The sequence below is a fragment of the Eschrichtius robustus genome, chromosome 6 (genome assembly GCF_028021215.1).
Source record: "Eschrichtius robustus isolate mEscRob2 chromosome 6, mEscRob2.pri, whole genome shotgun sequence".
Lineage (NCBI taxonomy): Eukaryota > Metazoa > Chordata > Mammalia > Artiodactyla > Eschrichtiidae > Eschrichtius > Eschrichtius robustus.
In genome coordinates, this window is record NC_090829.1 from 85,593,902 (window position 1) to 85,614,477 (window position 20,576).

The 20,576-nt window shown below is 33.7% G+C and overlaps 1 long non-coding RNA gene across 1 annotated transcript in view; it reads left to right on the forward strand.

The window, feature by feature from the left end:
• The window catches only part of LOC137765740 (uncharacterized), a 724,300-nt gene that overhangs the window by 304,932 nt on the left and 398,792 nt on the right, over positions 1 to 20,576 (forward strand). Inside the window, exon 5 of the long non-coding RNA XR_011074249.1 lies at positions 16,041 to 16,114. This is a non-coding gene — a long non-coding RNA (uncharacterized lncRNA). The remainder of the gene's footprint in view (positions 1 to 16,040; positions 16,115 to 20,576) is intronic.

Sequence of the window (20,576 nt, forward strand, 5' to 3'; positions counted from 1 at the left end):
AAATATGGGACTTAAAAGTGACTTTACATCCTTTGATTCTTAATTTAGAGAGAGTATTATGTTCTTCAGAAGTAAAAATAAGAAAATCAAATATCTCAATAGGTATTCTTTACACACAAAATTATGGAGATTCACAGATGAATGGGCATAGTAATTCCATATGTATAGGATAATTGATTTTTATTGATGTTTGAATTTTTTTTCTCTTGAGTAGATTCTAAACACATATAAATTCTTTTTAGGTTTAAAATACATTTTTTTTCAGATTAAAAGTAAAGTATGCTTATTGAATATAATTGTGTAAATAGAGATATATATATATCAAATAAAATTTAAATCAGGGATGAACAATTCTAAGATTTTGCTCTGCCTCTTTCTAATTATATGTATATTTCTAAGTGTATGTGTTCATATATGTGTTTGTATGTGTATTTTTAAATAAAAATTTGGATCATACAGTCTATATTCTTCTTTCTTAAATTAACATTTATTATATTATTAGTTCTCTGAGTCATAAAATACTCATTTTTAATGGCTGCTTAATACTGAACCTTATTTATGTACCAAAAAAATTTTAAATCCTCCATATTTGACATTTTGGCTATTTTTCACCATTATTCTTACTGCTCTGAGGACTATTCTTATATTTAAATTTTTATCTGCATCTTGAATTATGTTTTCAGCATATATTCTTGGAAGGTTGATTTTTGGGTTAGAGGATATAAACTTCTCAAGGTTTTTTTGATAACTCCTCCCTAATTATTTGTGAGAGTACTTTTCTAACTACACTCCTACCTGCTTTGAATAATATCATTTTATAAATATTTTCGAATTTGGCAGGCAAAAAATGGATTTATTTTGTTTTAATTTACATTGAACTGATTAATATGGAGCTGGAATGTTTTACATGTGCTTATTTGCCATTGTTTTCTTCTTTTTATAAATTGTTTGCTCATGTCCTTTACTCATGTTGTCTTGATGATTTATAAGATTTTTTTAAATGTTAAATCATTAATTTTGTCAAACGTGTTGCAGAAGGGTTTCTCCCAGTTTTCATATGCCATTAAATTGTTTTTGCTGTTGTTGGTGTGAGAAAATTTTAAATATTTACATGGTCAATTCTGTTGTATTTTTTTTCTTTATGACTGTAGCCTTTGCTTTTATCTTCTTTTTAAACAGCTTGAAGTCCAATAAGTATTCACCGTTTTTCTAGTATCATCATGTTTTTATTTTGTTTTTTTTTTTTAAATAAATTTTCATCAGTTTTTTTTTTTTTAATTTATTTATTATTTATTTATTATTTATTTTTGGCTGTGTTGGGTCTTCGTTTCTGTGCCAGGGCTTTCTCCAGTTGCGGCAAGTGGGGGCCACTCTTCATCGCGGTGCGCGGGCCTCTCACTGTTGCGGCCTCTCTTGTTGCGGAGCACAGGCTCCAGATGCACAGGCTCAGTAGTTGTGGCTTACGGGCCTAGTTGCTCTGTGGCATGTGGGATCTTCCCAGACCAGGGCTCGAACCCGTGTCCCCTGCATTGGCAGGCAGATTCTCAACCACTGCGCCACCAGGGAAGCCCTTATTTTGTATTTTTAACTCTCTATTCCTTCCAGAAATTATTTTATCCTAAAGTATGAGATGTGTCTTAATTTTGTTCCCAATTGTTAATCAACTATCCCAGCACCATTTCCTCACTAATTTGGGTACCATCTTTCTTGCTTACTAATTTTTAAATCAACATTAGGACCTATTTTTGGACTACCTGTTTTTTCATTTCTCTCACTGGTTCCATACTGTTTCCGTTAGAGCTTTACAGTATTTTTACAGATCTGTTAAGTCAAATCCTTCCTTTTTTTCTTTTTTCAAAAATACTTTGAATATTGTCACCTACTTATTCTTTAAGATTGATTTATTCCATTGATTTCATAAAAATGATCCATTGGAATTTTATTAAACCTATACAGCAGACTCATATCTTTGCAATATTCAGTCATCACATTTAGAAGCATCGTATGTTTCTATTTATGTAATGTTTCATATGCAAATAAACTGTGTCTTTCTATTCATATAGGTCCTCAGATTCCTTATTTAATTCAAGTATAAGCATGCTTTGTTCTTGTTATTCTCTTTAATTGCTTACATTCCGTTTTCTCATTGTTCAGTAGAAAAACCATATCTTTTTATAATATTTCTAATCTAGCTATTTTATTCAACTTTCTTAATAACTTTAATAACTTATAAATTTTCTTGAGTTTTCAAGGTCCTTAAATTGTCTGCAAACATTGATGACTTTATCTTCTTTTTTTCCCTCTTACTCTTGTTTAATGTTCTATTTCATTGACTAGAATTTCCAAATCAGTTAAGTAATCATGGTGATAGGAGGCATTCTCATTTTTTTTTTTTTTAACATCTTTATTGAGGTATAATTGCTTTACATTGTTGTGTTAGTTGCTGCTGTCTCGTTCTTGATTGTATGATAATGCCTCTAATTTATTCCATTGTTAAGGCAGATGTTAGTTGTTGATTTAAGACAGATATTCTTTGTTACATTGGTAAGGTGAGTTAGAATACTACTCTCTCACCCTTTCTTTGTTTATTAGGAATGTGTTGAAGTACACTACGTGCCTTTTGGGGTAAATATTCTCAAACCCTAATTGGTGGGTGAACACAGACTTTTCTTGTGATGTCTTTTTCAATTAAAATCAATTCGAACACACATTTATTCAGCACTTACCATGTGCCAGAAATTGTTCACTAGGCATTGGAATTCAGAGGCATAGTCCCTTCCCTTAAAAACATTATAGGATTATTCAGATTATGATAATTCAGCAAGAGATTTATAGTAATTGATTTCCCATTATTAAATTTCCCCTGCATCACTAGAAAAACTTTATGTTTAAGACTTTATTAAGAATACTTTGAAGGCTACCTAATTGTTTACCATGTCAAAATGTGAATTTTAAGAATTGCTAATAGTTAAATTTTGATTTACAGTTGAAATTATGAGTTTTTACATCTGAAGTCATAGTGCTCAAATTCTAATCAGGGACATCTATAAAACTTGAAATTTTATAGACTTCTATAATATAGATAATTCATATTCTATAGAATCAGGAAATTGGAATTCCTGATCATAATTTATCACTTCTTATATAGTATGACAGAAATGGTATGTGATGTTGGGGCAAATCACTTTCATGATGCCATCTTTGTATTTTCATTTCTCTGGAAGTCTTAATTGTCTGTAGGTTTTAAGTGTGCATTTACATTGATTTATTTTCAATTGAAGTGTTTTTTTTGTATTTATTTTACTGCTTCAGTGTAGTTTAGCATAATTTATCCTGTTTTCCCCATCTAGTGTTATAATTTATTTTACTTTTCAGAATCATTTATTTTGTTCTTTTATACAGTATGCATGAATGAACATGTGATATTTTTAAACTATACCCTCTTCGCCAGATTCTTTATATTTCACACAAAACAAATAAAGAAATATTGATTGAGAATCAATTTTCTACTCAGCATCACACTAGTTATTATGAATTATAGTACAGGAAAACAAAAATTACATACTTTCAATGAGCTTACGTTCTAGTTGGCAGATTAAGATATAAATAAGGGGAAAATGCAAAAACAACAAATGCTAATGAAATACTTATTCTTTATAGTGGCTAATACAAATATAGTCATATTCTTAGTCTATATTTAAGCACATATATTAAAACTCACAATTTACCTTTTGTATGTTGGCCTCACCCTGGCCTCTTTATGCTTTTCCTATTGTTATTGTACCTTTACCATTATTTTCTCACTTTCTGCTTGAAAATTGCATTTACCTTTGCAAGATTTTTAAAAATTCTCTTTGGAACAACACTGGGTAGACAAATGCTACACACGTTAATCTCTAAAATATTACCAGTGATAATTTGTCCTATGCAAAGGTGACCCTGCTCATAATTTCAAAGCAGAAATAGTGCAGGCTACTATAATTGTAGACTGAAAATCCTTGCTTTCTGAATTTCTTATTTCATTAAAGGACTTGCTTTGATTTTTAGAATCATTCACAAAAGAATTAACATGCAAAGTAGGAGGAAATCCAAATGCTAACATGAAGTTAGCATCTCTACTAAAAGGAAATTTTAGCAGTAAGCTTTGGTATATTAAAGAAGCATAGTCCCATCCTTTGGGATTTGATGGGATTTTTATATCATAGGGCCACCCATTTTAAACTTTAGCATTTGATGTATGTTCTAAGTTATAACCTTAAACATTTTTCATATTTTGGAAAATTTATATCCCCCCTTAAGTTTTAATGCCTGCATTGAATAATGTTTGTCATGGACCACAATACCTATCCCTGTGGAACTGACATCCTATCTTAATTCAGAAGCAATACTATTGATTAAGCAATACTTAACAGCTTCCAAACTTCAAGACATCTTTCAGCCACCATTTCTTCCTAACCTCACTATGAGCTTCCTGTGTGGTATCATTCATCTGAGATCTTACTAAAATGTAAATAAATTATATCCAACACACTTCCTCTATTTGCCCAGCTTGTTACCATATCGAAATAACTGTCTTAATGAAATACATATTGATGTATTGTGTATTTCTGTGCTAAACCAAAGTGAGGAGGAAGTTATATGAATATATAACAGAACCCACTTCATAATAGTTTTGTTAAAGCATTTTATGAATTGGAGATAATTTGAGCCATGGGAGATGATGTAATTCTACATGACAGAGTTCACGGAAAGAGGATAGCTCCTCAGATTGAATTGGATTAGACTCTTGAGAGAGATGCACTGGCGCTTTTATGGTGCTTTACCTTCATAAGCATAGCTAACTCTCAGTTTTCCATACTAATATTGTAGTTTTGAAGTAAAGATAGTAAAACTCAAAATAAAGAAACAAGAGTATTATCTAAAATAATTTGTCTTTGGTCTTTGCATGTAGTATTTGACTTTTTAACATCAAATTTACCATTTTACTTTTGTTTTTCATGAGTTAATGAAGCTATTTCTAGCATCCATATTATGAAACAGAAATGATCTAACACAAAGTATGTAATGTCATACTTTGTTATGTATTATAATCTTCATAGGGCATGATTAGATAAAACTTATCTCATGTTATAATGAACAGTAAGAATGAATAATAATCTGTATCAGATCTATGAAATATAATCATACTTGGTTAACTGCTAAATTAATTTGTAGAAAATAATTACTATTGCTTGAGTAAATACCAAAAAGTGAAAATAGGAGGCAGCTCAGTGATGTTCAGGAGGAGAAAAGAAAGCCAAACTGGGATTAAAGTTTGTCATGTCTGAATTAAATGCTGAAGTGCCAGTAGTGGTTGACTGACTCTGTGATCAGACTTTTGGTATTTATCATGTTTTCTTATACTTTTCTGCATTTTCCAATTCTTTTGCAAAGGGTATGTGTTAATTTTGCAGTCAGAAAAAATGTTAATGTAAAATGTTTCATGCATAGCTCACTTGTAAATCATTTATTGAGAGTTAACTGTATAAAATTTCCCAGGGAGAGAGAAAGCCACGAGCTAAATTTAAGGGCAAAGTACTCCATTATACAAATAATCCATTGTCGCAAAACTTATTGAAGATTTTTTAAAGTCACTTTTCTCATTGCTTGAAAATTCTAAACTGGAGACAATTTAATCAATGAGATAATAATAATATGAATAACATTATGCTCTGCACCCACTTCTCAACTCCACTTCAGAAGAAAAGCCTTTAGTATGTTGAGAATATGATCTGATATAAGATATGTTGTTTCCTACAAAGAAAGACAATATTAGGAGCATCCTTTTCCTCCTATTCTGTTTCAGAGTCAGTCTCCCTGAGTAGATCTGTACTTATAACTAACATTCTGTTTTTGAAGCATTGCTTAGTCCAAGTCATGTAGACTCAAACTCAGGTGGTGAGGTCATTACTAGCAGGCTTACCCAAACATTCATGTAACATGTAACAGCTAGAAAGCCGGCTAAATATCAATGCAATTAATTATATTTTGTTAGAAATACTATAGAAACATGTTATAGAGGGCTTCTGTTACTTGTACAGAGGTTTAGAACAACTCAGGAAGAGGTTGCACCTTTGTGCAAATTATTAAAGGAAACCCTGTTCCAGCTGATGTAGCTTGGGCCAGGGAGTATGGCTTCTAAATTGGAACACACCACTGTAGTGGGAGCCCTTGTACAGGGCACAACCTGCACAGTCAGTCATGACTGCCTTATTTTATATGCTTTATTAATGATTTGAAAATAGCTACTGTTGCTCCATAGGTTCCAAATTATTCTATTCATAGAAAGCCAAGAATCACCTTTAGATGAGTTAGCAAAAAGATGCTTATCTTAGCTTTAATTTAGTCTTGGACCCTCACGATACAAGTCTATTACTTTGCTTCAGACATCTGATTTGAATAGCATTGAGGGTAGAAGAAAATGAAGTTACCGCAAAAGTATAAATAAGGCTATCAAGTCCAGTTCCTAGAAGAACTAGGTTGACATTTTGAAATTACATCTAAATTTTGGGGTATCCTCTAGTAACTTTAGATGACTTGGTATATGAAAAGGTAGATAAGAAGACAGAGAGGCAGATGGACATCTCTTTGTTCCAAAAAGAAATAAAGATGGTTTAAAGGGATACATAGGTATACGATATAAATATATATTTATATATATATACACACACATAAATATATTTATTGTGAATGAAATTAAATAAAATTTAAGTGAAGTATATAATATAAATGAAATAAATGAAAACTAAAATGGGTAAACAAGGGAAAAACATGAGAAGGGGGCAAGAATTAGACCTATATATAAAAAAGCACCCTAGATAGTATCTTACATACGTTTACAAATAAGATTCTTATCATATGTTTTGAAGAAATACATTGCTGATATTAAGACTAGAAAGAAATATCTTCCTCTGATACCCTTAAGTATATAAAGGGATCCCTGTATTTTATTATGAATATCATGATCAATATTCACTTTCATGAGAAACAAAGAATATTTTATAGGTATACTTCTACTCTTGTGGCCCTCAATATAGATTGATAATATTTCAGTAATGTACAATTTGGTATTCTCAGTCTCATAAAATACAGACCAGATAGATGACACTCCATTCTGGTATAACTCGAAGGAAGATTTTAGAATATATCTAGATGCTGAATTCCAATGAAAGGACTGCACATCCTTCAGACAGTTTCCTATATGTACTATTTCTCTAAGTTAGGCCTTTGATTGCTATTGGATGACTGTGAATTCTAGATTGTATTATTGGAAAACACTTGGAATACAGCTATTCTTTGTTAATTAAGGGCAGAAATAGTAGTCAAGTTAGGGGTTGTGTTTAAATTCTTTTACAGAAATTGAAAAGCCTAACAAAAACACACAGCTAAAAAATGTCTACCCACTTTACCTGAGAGATTAGCTGGAGAAGTATCATTTCATAGGAGAAAAAAAAATCTCTTTAAACATTTATTTTGATTCTGCTCTAATATACACAAAATGGAAGATGCAGGTTCCAAGTTTCTTCTTTGTCACAGCCTGGATATTGCCTAATTGATAATCTCATGCTACAAGGTGATTGAATTTCATCATATACTCCATCAGCAGACTTATTCACGTCATTAAGCAATTTATGTGATGTTTACATGTTCTGTTTCATGGATTAGATTCCTTGTTTTCCAAATAGAAATAGTAATATTTACTGTTACACATTCCTTGGTTAAAGGTGAATTGCTATGACATTTTAATTAGATGAAGTTTGGTGAATACTTTGATTTCTTCAGTACTTTGTAAATTGTGAAGCATAATGTTGATCCAAAAATATCAGTAAGATATTCGAAGTTAATGCATCATACGTTCTGAATTTCTACTGCACAAAGTTTACTGATTTTCCCAATCCTTTAAGTCTTTTTGAAGAACAACAACAACAAAAAAAAACAGTTTTGAAAATTCCTAGAAGCAGATACTACATGTTTATCTCATTTTATGTGATAGGAGTGATTTTGTAAATCTATTCATAATTTAAATGCTCTAGGAGAATCTCTCAAGGGAATTTTATTGTGGATCATCATGTAAAGCAAAAATCGTTTCTCAAGTGCTTATTACTCCCTATTTCTATATGGGAACTTTCTGATTTGCAAGAGTTATTTAAGCTCCCAGAGGAGTGCATCACCTTAGTATGTTCCTGAGTAGATATAAACTGAGAGGGACAGGAAACCGTGAAGGAACAATTTGGTAAATACTAAACTGATCCAAGTAAGTATTTGGACCTCTTTAGTGAGATCTCTGAGCTACTATTTTATGTAAGATTAAGTCTAGATAACACATTCTCCACAGTGACTTGGAATGGGTTTATTTTGGCTCATTCAAGCTCTAAATTTCCTAGAAATCCTTTATAAACCACATAATTTTACCTCTTCTCATTGAGTGATTCCTCTTAGATCTGTAAAGTAAGACAAAATTATTTATCTCTGATGGGAGAAGTTTGGCACCCTCATCCTCATCCTCCATCCACCTCCCAATTCTCATGGCCCAACCCAACTAAGGATTTTCAGAATTGACAGATATTCTTAATCCCCCAAAATGTTTGTACTTTCTAGAGCTGTAGAGGATTTTCTGTACACATGTAACCATCATGGAAACTTGCATTCAGTAGCAGTTGGACCTCCTCACCCACGCACGCACACCCCCCGTGCAGCTGGGCCTCTGATTCTTGCATTACAAGGCAAAGAATTAGGCAGTGGGCATTTGTTGAAGGAATACCGTAAGTAGTTTATGATCACTATGTAGAAGGAGACTATAAATTTTATCACCTAAATTGGATGTTTTTGAGAGTAAAAGGTGCCACATTAAAGATTATTGTGAGACAACAGACATAAGTGGGGTCTGGTGTTTTAGCTGGGACTACCTCCTCTCCTTACCCCTCCCCAAACTCCACTGGCACAATAGTTCCATCAGGGCAGGGTGAGCCATGAATATCCACACCTTCACTGCTGAAAGGGGCTGACTTGATGGAATAGAACATCAAGCTGAAAAACCACATGCCCCTGGGTGCTGTCAAAACAGTAACAGTCTCAGCAGCAAACAAAAAGGAAGTGTAAACATCACAGCTAGCCTCAGATTGCAGTTCAGGTTGAACAGGCAATAGACTGGCATATTAGCCAGAAATTTAACAAGGAGAATTGGATGAGGAGACTGCCATATTGAGCCTTGATGAAACTAACACGTATCTCTGGTGGTTTGGAAATCTGCATACATGTTTCAGGGAAGATCAGAGAAGGTCCAAGATATCCACATACCCCAGACTGACCCTAAGGCCTGGTGCAAAGAGGAGATAAGGGAGAGCCCAGTGGAATGTAAGAGGCAAGGAAGACTTGTAAGCTGACTGAACTTTGAATGAATTCCCCAACCCATGCATATATTCATCAGCAAAGGGTGTTAGCTTATTGGCCTAAGTTGTTTGAGTACAACTTCTGACCAGTCACTGGATATAAACTGCAAATTGTGCTGACACAGGGGCAAGTCTTAGCTAAGAAATGAAAATAGGAATTATAAAAACTGACCAGAGACATCAGCAGCTGAACAGTATGAGGGAGACAGATTCCAAAGAATTAGACTGGTAAGTCACTAAACAAACAAACACATAAATAGCAAAAACAGCAGAAACCCCCAGAGGGAAAAATCAGAAGTCATAACTACTATAATATATTGTATAAAATGTCAATTTTCAAGAAAAAATTTTTGAGACATGTAAGGACACAGGAGTTTAATCCACACCCAGTTAAAAAAAAAGCAGTCAACAGAAACTATCTCCAGGTTGTGGGGGAAAGCAGAAGGTGAATTTAGCAAAGACCTGAGACGAGCTACTACAAATATGTTTGAGTAAGTAAGGAAATCATATTAAGTAATTACATAAGGTATTACTATAATTACTATTCAAATAAAGAATATTAATATAAAGATAGAAATTATTTTAAAAAGAAACAAAAATTCTGGAGTTAAAAAGTACACTAATTAAGATGAACAATATTCTAGAGGGACTCAACAGCAGATTTGAGATGGCAAAAGGAAAAATCAGTGAACTTGAAATTAATTGGTAGAAATTATCCAATTTGAAGAAGAGAAAAACATAATGAAGAAAGTAGAGCTTCAGAGATCTGTGAGAAACCGTCAAGCATACCAACATGTGTAATGGGAGAGAAGGAGGAGAGAAAAGAAAGAAAGAGAAGAAAAAAGATATTGGAAGGAACAATGGCCAAACATTTGCCAAATATTATGAATAACATTAATCTACATGTTTGAGAAGCTCAACAAATTCCAGGTATCATAAATATGAAAAATCCATACATAGTCACATCATAGCCAAACTTAGAAAGCCAAAGAGAAAGAGAAATGCTTGAAAGCAACAAGAGAAAAAAAGAAATTTGATACAGGGGACACCACTGTGATTAACAATTGACTTCTCATCAGAAACATTTAAAGTCAGAAGGCAGAGAGATAACATATTCAAAGGCTGAAGGAAATAAAGATTTTTTAAAATGACAATCAAGAATTTTATATCCAGCAAAACTATTCAAAGTGAAGATAAAATAAAGATATTGTAGGATAAAGACTGAGGCAATTCGCTGCTAGCAGACCTGCCTTACAAGAAATACTAAAAGAAATCCTTTAGGCTGAAAAGAAATGACAGCAAACAGTAATTAAAATACGCCCAAAGAGATAAGTAGCACTGATATATAATTATGTAGGTAAACATAGATATGGTATAACTATATAACAAAACTCAAAGTAGAAGGAAATAATAAAGATTAGAGCAGAAAACAATGAAATATATAACAAGAAAATAATAGAGAAAATCAATGAAACCAAAAGTTGATTCTTAGAAAAGATCAACAAAATTGACAGATCTTTAGCTAGACTGACCAAGGAAAAAGGAGAGGACATAACAGATTACCAAAGTCAGAAGTGAAAGAGGGGACATTACCAAGCCCATAGAAATTTAAAGGATTAAAATGTAATACTATGAACAAATATATTCCAAGAAATTAGACAATTTAGATAAAATGGTATCACTTCTAGCAATGCACAAATTACCAAAACTGATTCAAGAAGAAACAGAAAATCTAAATGGACCTATAACAGTAAAAAGATAGAATTATTAACTAAGTCATCCCACAAAGAAAAGTCTGGATGCAAATGACTTCACTGTATCCTAGCCAATATTTAAAGGAGAAATAATACCAATTTTTCACAAACTTTTCCAAAAATAGAGGAAGAAGGAACACTTTTCAGTTCATTCTATTAGAACAATATTACCCTGAGACCAAATCCAGACAAAGACATCATAAGAAAATAAACCAGTATTCCTCATAAATATAGAAACAAAAATCCTCTACAAAATATTCACAAACCTAAGTACAGCAATCTGTAATATTATTTACACCCTGACCAAGTAAGATTTATCCTAGTAATGCAAGATTGGTTTAACATCCAGTAATCCATTCATGTAATATAACATATTAGTAGAATAAAGGAGAGAACCACATGACTATATCTATTGTATCTATATGTGTATCTATTGTGGCAATAGATACACAAAAAAATTTTGAGAAAATCCAATATGCATTTGTGACAGAAACTTTTAACAAACTAGGAATAGAACTTCTGTACCTAAATAAGGGGCACTTATGAAAAAACCTGCAGCTAATATCATACTTAATGATGAAAAACTGACGGGTTTCTCTAAGATTGGGAACAAGGCAAGGTTGTCAGATCTCACCTCTCCTGTTCAAAATTGTACTGGAGTTTCTGTACAGAAAGGTAAGACAAATAAATAAATAAAAAGAAAAAGAGGACATAAAGCAAGGAAAGAAAAAAAAAGAAAGAAACAGACAGAAAAGAAAGAAATCAAAGGCATCCAGATTGGAAAGTAAAAAGTAAAACTTCTATTTGCAGAAAATATCATAGGTACGTAGAGAATATTAAGGAATGCATACACATACACACAAACTAATAAATGAGTTCATCAAGCTCGCTGGGTACAAGAGCATTATATACAAGTCAATTGTATTTCTATATGCAAGCCTATTTCAGAATTATTAAGGTTCAAGTTCCAGACCACCACAATAAAGCAAGTCACACAAATCTTTTGGTTTCAACAATTCATATAAAGTTATGTTTACACTATACTGTAGTCTATTAAGTGTGCAATAGCATTATGTATGTACATACTTTCATTTAAAAATACTTTATTGCTAAAAAATGCTAACCATCATCTGAGACTTCAGCTAGTTGTAGTCTTTTTGCAATAGTAACATCAGTGATACTGATCACAGATCACCATAACAAATAAAATAATAATGAAAAATTTGAAATATTGCAAGAATTACCAAGATATAATTGCCAGAGACATGAAGTGAGCAAATGCTGTTGCAAAAATGGCACTGGTAGAAGTGCTTGATGCAGGGTTGCCACAAACTTTCAATTTGTAAAAAATGCAGTATCTATAAAGTGCAATAAAACAATGTACATAGGAATTCTTTTCTTTGCGGGGAGGGGGAGCGTTCATTTTACTATACTCTCTACTCTTGCATATGTTTGAAATATTTCACAATAAGAAAAGTTGTAAGTGAAAAGGAAAAAATAGAAAAGACTAAGAGAAATAATTAAAACATTATAATTTGGTCTCTATGTTGACCACAAACAGGGCTTGTCTGTTAAAAATCAAATCTGAACAGTGTCAGAATGAATAAATCATAGAGAGGTGAGTGAACTCTCAAAAACAATCTGAGCAAGATACAGTCAGTGCTGAATAGTTGGGAAAGCATTAAGAGAATTGCCTGTATTAGCACAGACTTCCTAAACTGGAGTGCTTTGTTGCTCTTTCCTTGAAGTTCTGTGACCTGGTGATATCTAAAACTCCTACCTATGCCAGGATTTTAAAAAGTAGAGTGTGGTCAGACGCAGTCCTTTGTTCCTAATCAATACTAAGATCTATAGTTCCTCACCCCCCTTCAGTTTTTTATTGTCTGGGGCTTTGTTTTTTGGCCTTGAAGACTTACAGGATGGGTTACTGTAATATAATGCATTTGCTACTTCTCTGGAAAGCCATTCAGAATCTTTAACTAGTGCAGAATGTACAACTCTTTTGCTAAATAGTCTCTGCCAAGAGAAGCATTCTTCCGGGCTTTGTAATTTGCATTGATTACTGAGCTGTTCCCCAGTGTATCACTGGGTGTATTCTATAAAGCCTTACATAGTTCTGTCTTGATTAAAGAAGTCTGACATTGGTGGTCAGTTTTAATAATGACTGAGGTTGATCTGGATAACTTGAAAAAATTTTAACAGATTTTGGAACCCAAAACGTCAGCAGCAAGTTATTCTTATTGATGACACATACTCTGGAAATCTAGTATTTTAAAAGTGGGTTCAGTGTACAGTACTGAACTTGAAAAAAACAGGAGGTTGAAAAGTAGACAGTAGTGCCAAAAATAAGGTCCTAGTCCTAACTTCTCTGCTCCTTAATCTAATCTGACATGCCTTCAGAATATTTCACTTTCTCGATGATCAATCTTCCAAAGAGTTTCTACCCAATACTTAACCCCACTACATAGGAACAGAGTTAATGATTTCTCATGAGGCAGATATGAATAGGCACAGTATTCATATCAAAGACAACTGGTCCCACTTCCAGGTCCATCCTTGGGCCAAGATATGTAGTCGCCAACAGTGTGTTGGCGACTGCATTTTTTGAGTCCTGGCGCAAAGTAAGATCCATCTGTTTTGCCCAGCCGTTTGCCTGAGTGCCACAAAATGGTCCTGTTATTAGTCTTATTTGTGGTCCTATTTGAGGTTAGGGGATAACATAAATCAACTTCAGTCCTCCTTGTGATGAATGTAACATGGAAATTAAAAGTGGTGGTGTTGGTAGTGCTAAGTGATGTTGCATCTCTATTTTCTCAATTGCTCTGTTTTCTTTGGATTGGGAAGCAGACATTTAAGAATGAATTTGTCATCTGGAAGGATAGTTGTGACCAAGTTTCCCTCAACAGGATACAAGATGTTATTTTTGAGCTTCATTACCCTCACCAAGGGGGGAAAAAAAAGAGAGAAGAGAGAGGGAGAAAATAAATAAGGAAGAAAGTGAAAGTAAGGAAGAAACAGGCAGAGATAGAGAAGGGAAGAGAAAGGTCAAAGAAGAGAAAGAGGAATGACATGAGAAGAGGAGAATGTAACTTGACTTCCTATTCGTAGAAACTGCTTTATTGTTTTGAACTAAAAGTTCAATTCACTCAACATCTGGTGAATTAAGGAAAAGGAAATCTGACTGATTAAATTGAACTGCTAGTTGTCAGTTAAGTAGTTTATATATAAATATGCAGCCTAGTTTCTATCACCCTTTCTTGTCTAAACTAGACAGTTGAATCCGTTTCACTAACCATATGTGATCGATGAGTAGAACAATACCAATTGGTGATTCAGATTTATATAGAGGTGAGCAGTTTTTATATTTCTGAATCATTTATTGGGGATTATTGTTATTCCTTATTATTTCTGAGCATGAGTTATTTTTGTCAGTTTCTTTTATGAATGTTTTGTTGCCTTATAAGGAAATATGTGAACTCCCCTCCTCTCAGTCAGTTGTCCCTGGTGACGCCTCCATAATTTCTGTCTTTACACTGGTGCATTTTTAGTCTAATTCAGGCATGTGAGAAGCAGGGGAAAAGTTTAGTTAGTCAATGTCAGTGATTTTTTTTTTTTTTGGATCCATTCATGGATAGACCTAGTGAATTTAAGCTAGTTTGAACTTAAAATCTATATGCATCAAATAGACGCAATACCCAAAATATTCCTCTGTATAATACAAGAGAAAAAGAAAATAGAATTCACAAGTAAGAACTAGATGCATTTTCTAAAAACAGATGCAATTTCAGGGCTGATCTATGATCATAGTCTCATATATGGTGATATTAAAATATTACCTTGCATTAATAGGAAGGTGGACATAAACATACCATATTTAGTGCTACAAATATATAAAAAATGTACTGCCATGCTGTAAAGTAAAAGAAAGATAATTGTTCTATCTCCATTTTACACTAAAAAGCTATGTTTTTCTAAACCTGTTGTGTCAGTTATTTGAAGCTAAAAATAGGGATGACTTAATCCAGTCTGTTTTTTAACTATTATCTTATTCATAGATGGTGTTGTATGAAGAAAGAAAGGATTGAAAAAATTAGTATGACATTTTAAGCCCAAGTATTTATGACATACTTTTATTTTAATGCCTGGACTCTTAATTCAAAGATTAAAAATAGGTATTTTTTAAATGCGTTCACAGTTATTTAAATCAAGAAGGCTGGTTCAAACCCTGATGGTCTTCCCATGTTGCTTCAAATAGCAGTGCTGCATGTGACTAGCTATACAGTATGATGTGGTCTGGAGTGCACTAAACCCACAATACCTTGCAATGGGCATTTGTATTGCTAAATATGTTCCTTTACCTCTACTTCGCCATTTGCCCCACCACCAATTCAGTCATTTGAAAGTAGTAGATGTAACATTTTTTTCCAGTTTTATTTGAAGTTATATTTCTCTTTAATATGTGTACTCAGATTGTAGACTTTCTTCTTTTTTCTCTGAAATAACATTTTATGTAATCTTGAGGCTTTGGAATTATTTAGGAGTTTTTTAAAAATCAGAATATAGGTAGAATTCAGAAGCACTGAGCTTCTAGTCATATCATTATGAAGTACTTAACATGGCGGCATATTTTGTTTTTCAGAATTGCTTTTTTTCCTCTTTAGATCCTTTCCTTTTCATTAAAAAAACGACTCTGGGAAGAGAGTTTTTTTTTTTTTTTTTTTTCCTTAGGAAAAAAAAAAAGCCACGCTTGACTGATAATGCATTGCTTTGGATGGTGAAACATTATGAAAGTTTAATTTTTAATTAAATCTGAAATACCAATTATAACTGAAAGAGATTTTAACCTGTTTCTTTTCAGACTGCCTGAAGTTACATTTAGAGACTGAAATCACTGCACCTTAAAAACAAAAGATTGAGCTGCACTGCATTCTTGTAAGTGAAAGCTTCCTCTACCTTCCTCTGTGTTTTTGTGACCAACTCAAAAAAAGGACAAAAATATTGGTAACATAGTAACCAGACATGAGTAAAAATTTGAATATCCCTGAAGAAATACATGTTTAAATGATTTCCTTCTTTAAAAAAAGAAAATTTGTAAGGCTCAATATTCAGTATGTCTTTTTTATCCAACCTAAATTGTGAATCCTTTCTTTTGGCTGGCTTGAATTGCATTAGGGAGGGTGTCACCCACCGTGCATCAGCACAGTGACATACACCCTGTCAGGAAGGATTCTTACATTTTGGTACAAGTCTCTTAGAAGGTAACAGATTTCTTATGGAATCAAAGTAGGTTCCTTTTTCCTTTGTGATGTCATTAGAAATTTTTAGCCTTTGTGTCAATGTAAATGGAGAGAAAGAAAGTTCATGATGACATCACAAGATTCTGTTGCTTTGAGGACTTTGGGCAAAACTAAGTAAAATGCATAATTCCCTTGTGTGCGTGTGTTCCCCATTCTGCTATGAAGCAGTCAAAATAGCACATCTTATGTCTTCCCGTGAGCTACAAGGCTGTCTCTCAGAGCCCCATTGTTCCATAAATGCATGTCAGAGTCTACCACAGTCTGGTCTACCCTTATTTAGCTGCTGTTTTGTCAATGTACTTGGAAGAACAATTAACATTTGGGATTTCAATGTCTGAATAACAGGCAGTGAATAGAACCCAAGCATATAAAAGATTCAGACGCCCAGGGTAAGAAAACAGAAGCTTAGAGTTGGTGGGGGAAAAAAGAAAAGCATTTTAATGCCGCACTCAAAGGTTATGAAATACTACAAGGAAATTCAGTGTTATTTTTTAAAAATTTTAGATCAAAATGTACATGTTCGTAGTGAAGTCCAGAAGGTTATGATGTCTTCCTAAGTTTCACAATTTAATGTGTTATGAGGTCTTTTGCTAGAGAGTCTTAAAACACTTAAATAGCATTCATCTCCTTGTGTCATTGTTGGAATGCCGGATGTGGGGTTTACTGCATCGTGGTTTTCAAAGTGTCACATTTCCTCTCGACAGAGTACACTAAAGGTGATTCAGATGATTTCTTCCATTTTCACTTTGGTTTACTGCACTCTTTCATTATTGACTGCAGTTCTTGTATGTTTACTGTAGACAGTTCTGACGTTGCTTAAATATCCCTGCCTATTGTCTGAATTCCTGTTAGGTCCTTTTTTTTTTTTTTTTTTTTTTGCTTTGAGAGATGATGCATGGACAGAGCAAGATCACTTCACTGTCAGGGTATCTGGTGAACTGGAGGGAACTTTGGCAGCTTATATATGCTGCCCACTGAGCACAGTGCCTGGATGGTATGAGTGAATAAATGATGGTTATTGTTATTTTTGTCATAACTACCACAGTCGAAAACCATAGATGGTAAGGTCTCTAAAATCAGGATCTATTTCTTATTGATTTTTGTAATCCCCAGTACTTGGCATAATAGTAGTAATCAAGAAACAGCTATTGTTATTAGTACAATTAGAAAATTTAAGTCAGAACTTTAGGAGTCATTCATTCAGAGAATATTGTGAAGATGGGTTGAATAAATTTTTGACAGTCAGGAAGATAATTATAAAGGAATTTGTCAAAGACAAACCTACTATTTACCACATAACATTAGGCATCAGTTGCCTAGTCTTTCTCCCCTTTGACTTTATACTTCTTTCACCGGAGCAGAATGAGAAGTGCCCACTCATACATATCCTTTTTGTCTGTGAAGTGGTCTTCACTAGTTTTCTGTTTAAGTTGTGTCTTACATCCCATACACTGAAGTTGTCTCCAAAGATAAATCTACCTGACTCTAGGATGGATGGTGCTCTGTACCTGTTTGTCTAATTGCTATGCAGTAGATTGTGCTTCAAGAAAATGGGGCAAATTGTACAAAAGGTATTGGGTCAAGAGTCCAGAGATTTGGGAAGTTGCCATTAGAAACTTCTACTTTCAGTGCATCAAAAGCCAGGACCAGTTTCTCAGCACAAATAAGACCACAGCGTTCTTTAGAACTCAGAACAATTTGACCCCTTCTAAGCTTAGTTTCCTGGTTTTTTTTTTTTTTTTTTTTTTGCATAAAGTTATCTGCCCTCCTCCACCAATTTTAATTTATTTCTAAAAGGGGTCCCTTCATTTTTATTAAATTAGCTTCTGGTGGTGCAGATTAAGGCTCTCATAAAACTTGGCGTCTGAGGCAAAGCTAAAATGATAAAATTTAGGCTTCATGAATTGTACTGTTATCATGTTGAATAACATTTAGGGACATCAAAGAACTTTATAAACACATTTCACATTTTTTAAGATTAAAAGATTGAGGTGAAAGGGATGTAAGGGCAGAGCATCGTCAAACATTACAGGTAGAAAGGATGTAAGAAATAGAAGTCCAGTCATCCCATTTTGGAATAAGTAAATTGAGGCCCAGGGTAGGGCATGCAGGTTACCCAAACCATACTGATCACCAATGCGAATCATCCTCAGACATCTAGGCCTGAGAGTAAACCCAACTTTGGACTCTGAGGCTTTGATCTTTCTTCTACACTCAGTGTCTGAGCTGTGTTTGCTGAGGAACAAATTGCCTTAGGTTCATCTTATGAGACCCACTGAACTGTGGTCCCCTCTACCAACTAGTCCAAAATTCATATATAAAGGGTATTCTAAAAGCATTTATTGTTATCAAAAAATTGTTATTTTTTTATTATGCATTTTGGTATTGTGCCTCTGGTTGTGCATTGAGTCACACAGAGGCAAATTTATGTGGTTGGTTTAATATTCTTTATGATGATTTACAAAGTGGACAGAAGACCATTAGAAACGTCAGTAGCTTAATTGGGCTTACAGGCAAGATGAAACCGGTAATCTGAACACAGCCATTGTGATGTGGAATTCAGACTTCCCAAAGAGGGTGCATCAGGCATGGTGTCAGAATGTCATTGTTGCCAGGAGTCATTTCCATCAGAGAAAAGTTTCTCAGGGTCTGGAAAAATTGAAATAAACTTTAATAATTTAAAATGAATTACTTGCCCTGGTAATGTATTTCAGGTTTCCTTTATTGGATTCTGTCATTTGGCAATCCAAAGAGACCAGAGTAGTAGTTGGACAACAGATACATCTTTCTTATAGACAAAGTATTTTATAGGTGTAGTAGAGGAAATAAATGGTTATCACTTATTCTGGACCATCAAGGAATAATATCATATCAGCAAGCAGCCTAGGCAGAGGGAAGTTGAGGAAACAATGGTAATGGTGTGACCTGAGTATAGAATGCTGGTTAGGGCCAGTGTTTTCCAAAGTATAGGTTGCAACTCATTCATAGGTCATGAAATCAGTTTAGAGGATCACAGTCAATATGCTTTTAAGAAATAGAATCAAAGAAAAAAAAGTTTGTAAAAAGAGTGTGTTACATATTTTTAAGATAATGAATTGAAAAATAAATATATGTCTTACTGGGACTCATGCCACCAGAATATGAAAGCAGATCTAAAGATGATAGGTCTTTTAAATACTCAACTCAGGTAATCATGACTAAGGGATAATATTATTTTCCCCTTTTTTTACAAACGAGAAAGTGGAAGAATCAAGCAATTTGTCCCAGGTCATACGAAAGGTAATTGGTTGAGATAGGATGTGAATATGTCTGTCAAACTCCACATGCATACTTTTCCCATGATTTGACACTGTTTTGCAGGGTTGTATGACTTCATTTATTTCACTGTTGATAGCGCACACATTTATATCTTAAGTCCCAAACTACAGCACTGTATTTCCAGTTTCCTTATTTAAATCTTCAACTATATAGGTATCACACCAGTTTCTCAGAATCAACATATCAAGTAATTATCCTCCTAGTTAAAAATCATCCTTCTTTTGACTATCCTAATTTTCTTCACCCCAATTCTCCAGGTCATCTTGGCTCAAAATATCTCATTCTTGCCTCTCCTATCCCCGCCAAGTATCCAATAAATGGCCAGTAATTCTCCTCTTTTGTTATCTCCGTCCTCGTCAGGTTTTCATCTTCTCTTGGTTGTACTAATCTCCTAGTCGGGAGAAACAGGGAGGGGAGACCTGTTCATCCTAAATGCTGTTGCCCCATTAGGTTTCATGAAGCAGGAGCCCTAAGATCATGTCACTTTTGTTCAGACAAAACTTTAAATATTCTATAGTTATTACCAAACAATGCCTAACCAATATTCATGACACTCTAAAATCTAATTCTGTCCCCATTTTTGACTTAATTTTATGGTTTAATATACCATACACTCAGGCCAGATTTCCACACCCTCATTTATTAGTATTGTTTCTGTTATCTGGAATGGCCATCATTCTGTTTTTCCATATGCAAATCTAATCCATCCTTCCAGGTTACTTTAAATGCTGTTTATTCCATGAAACCTTCTCTCCCTGGCCTAGCCAGAAATAATCCAC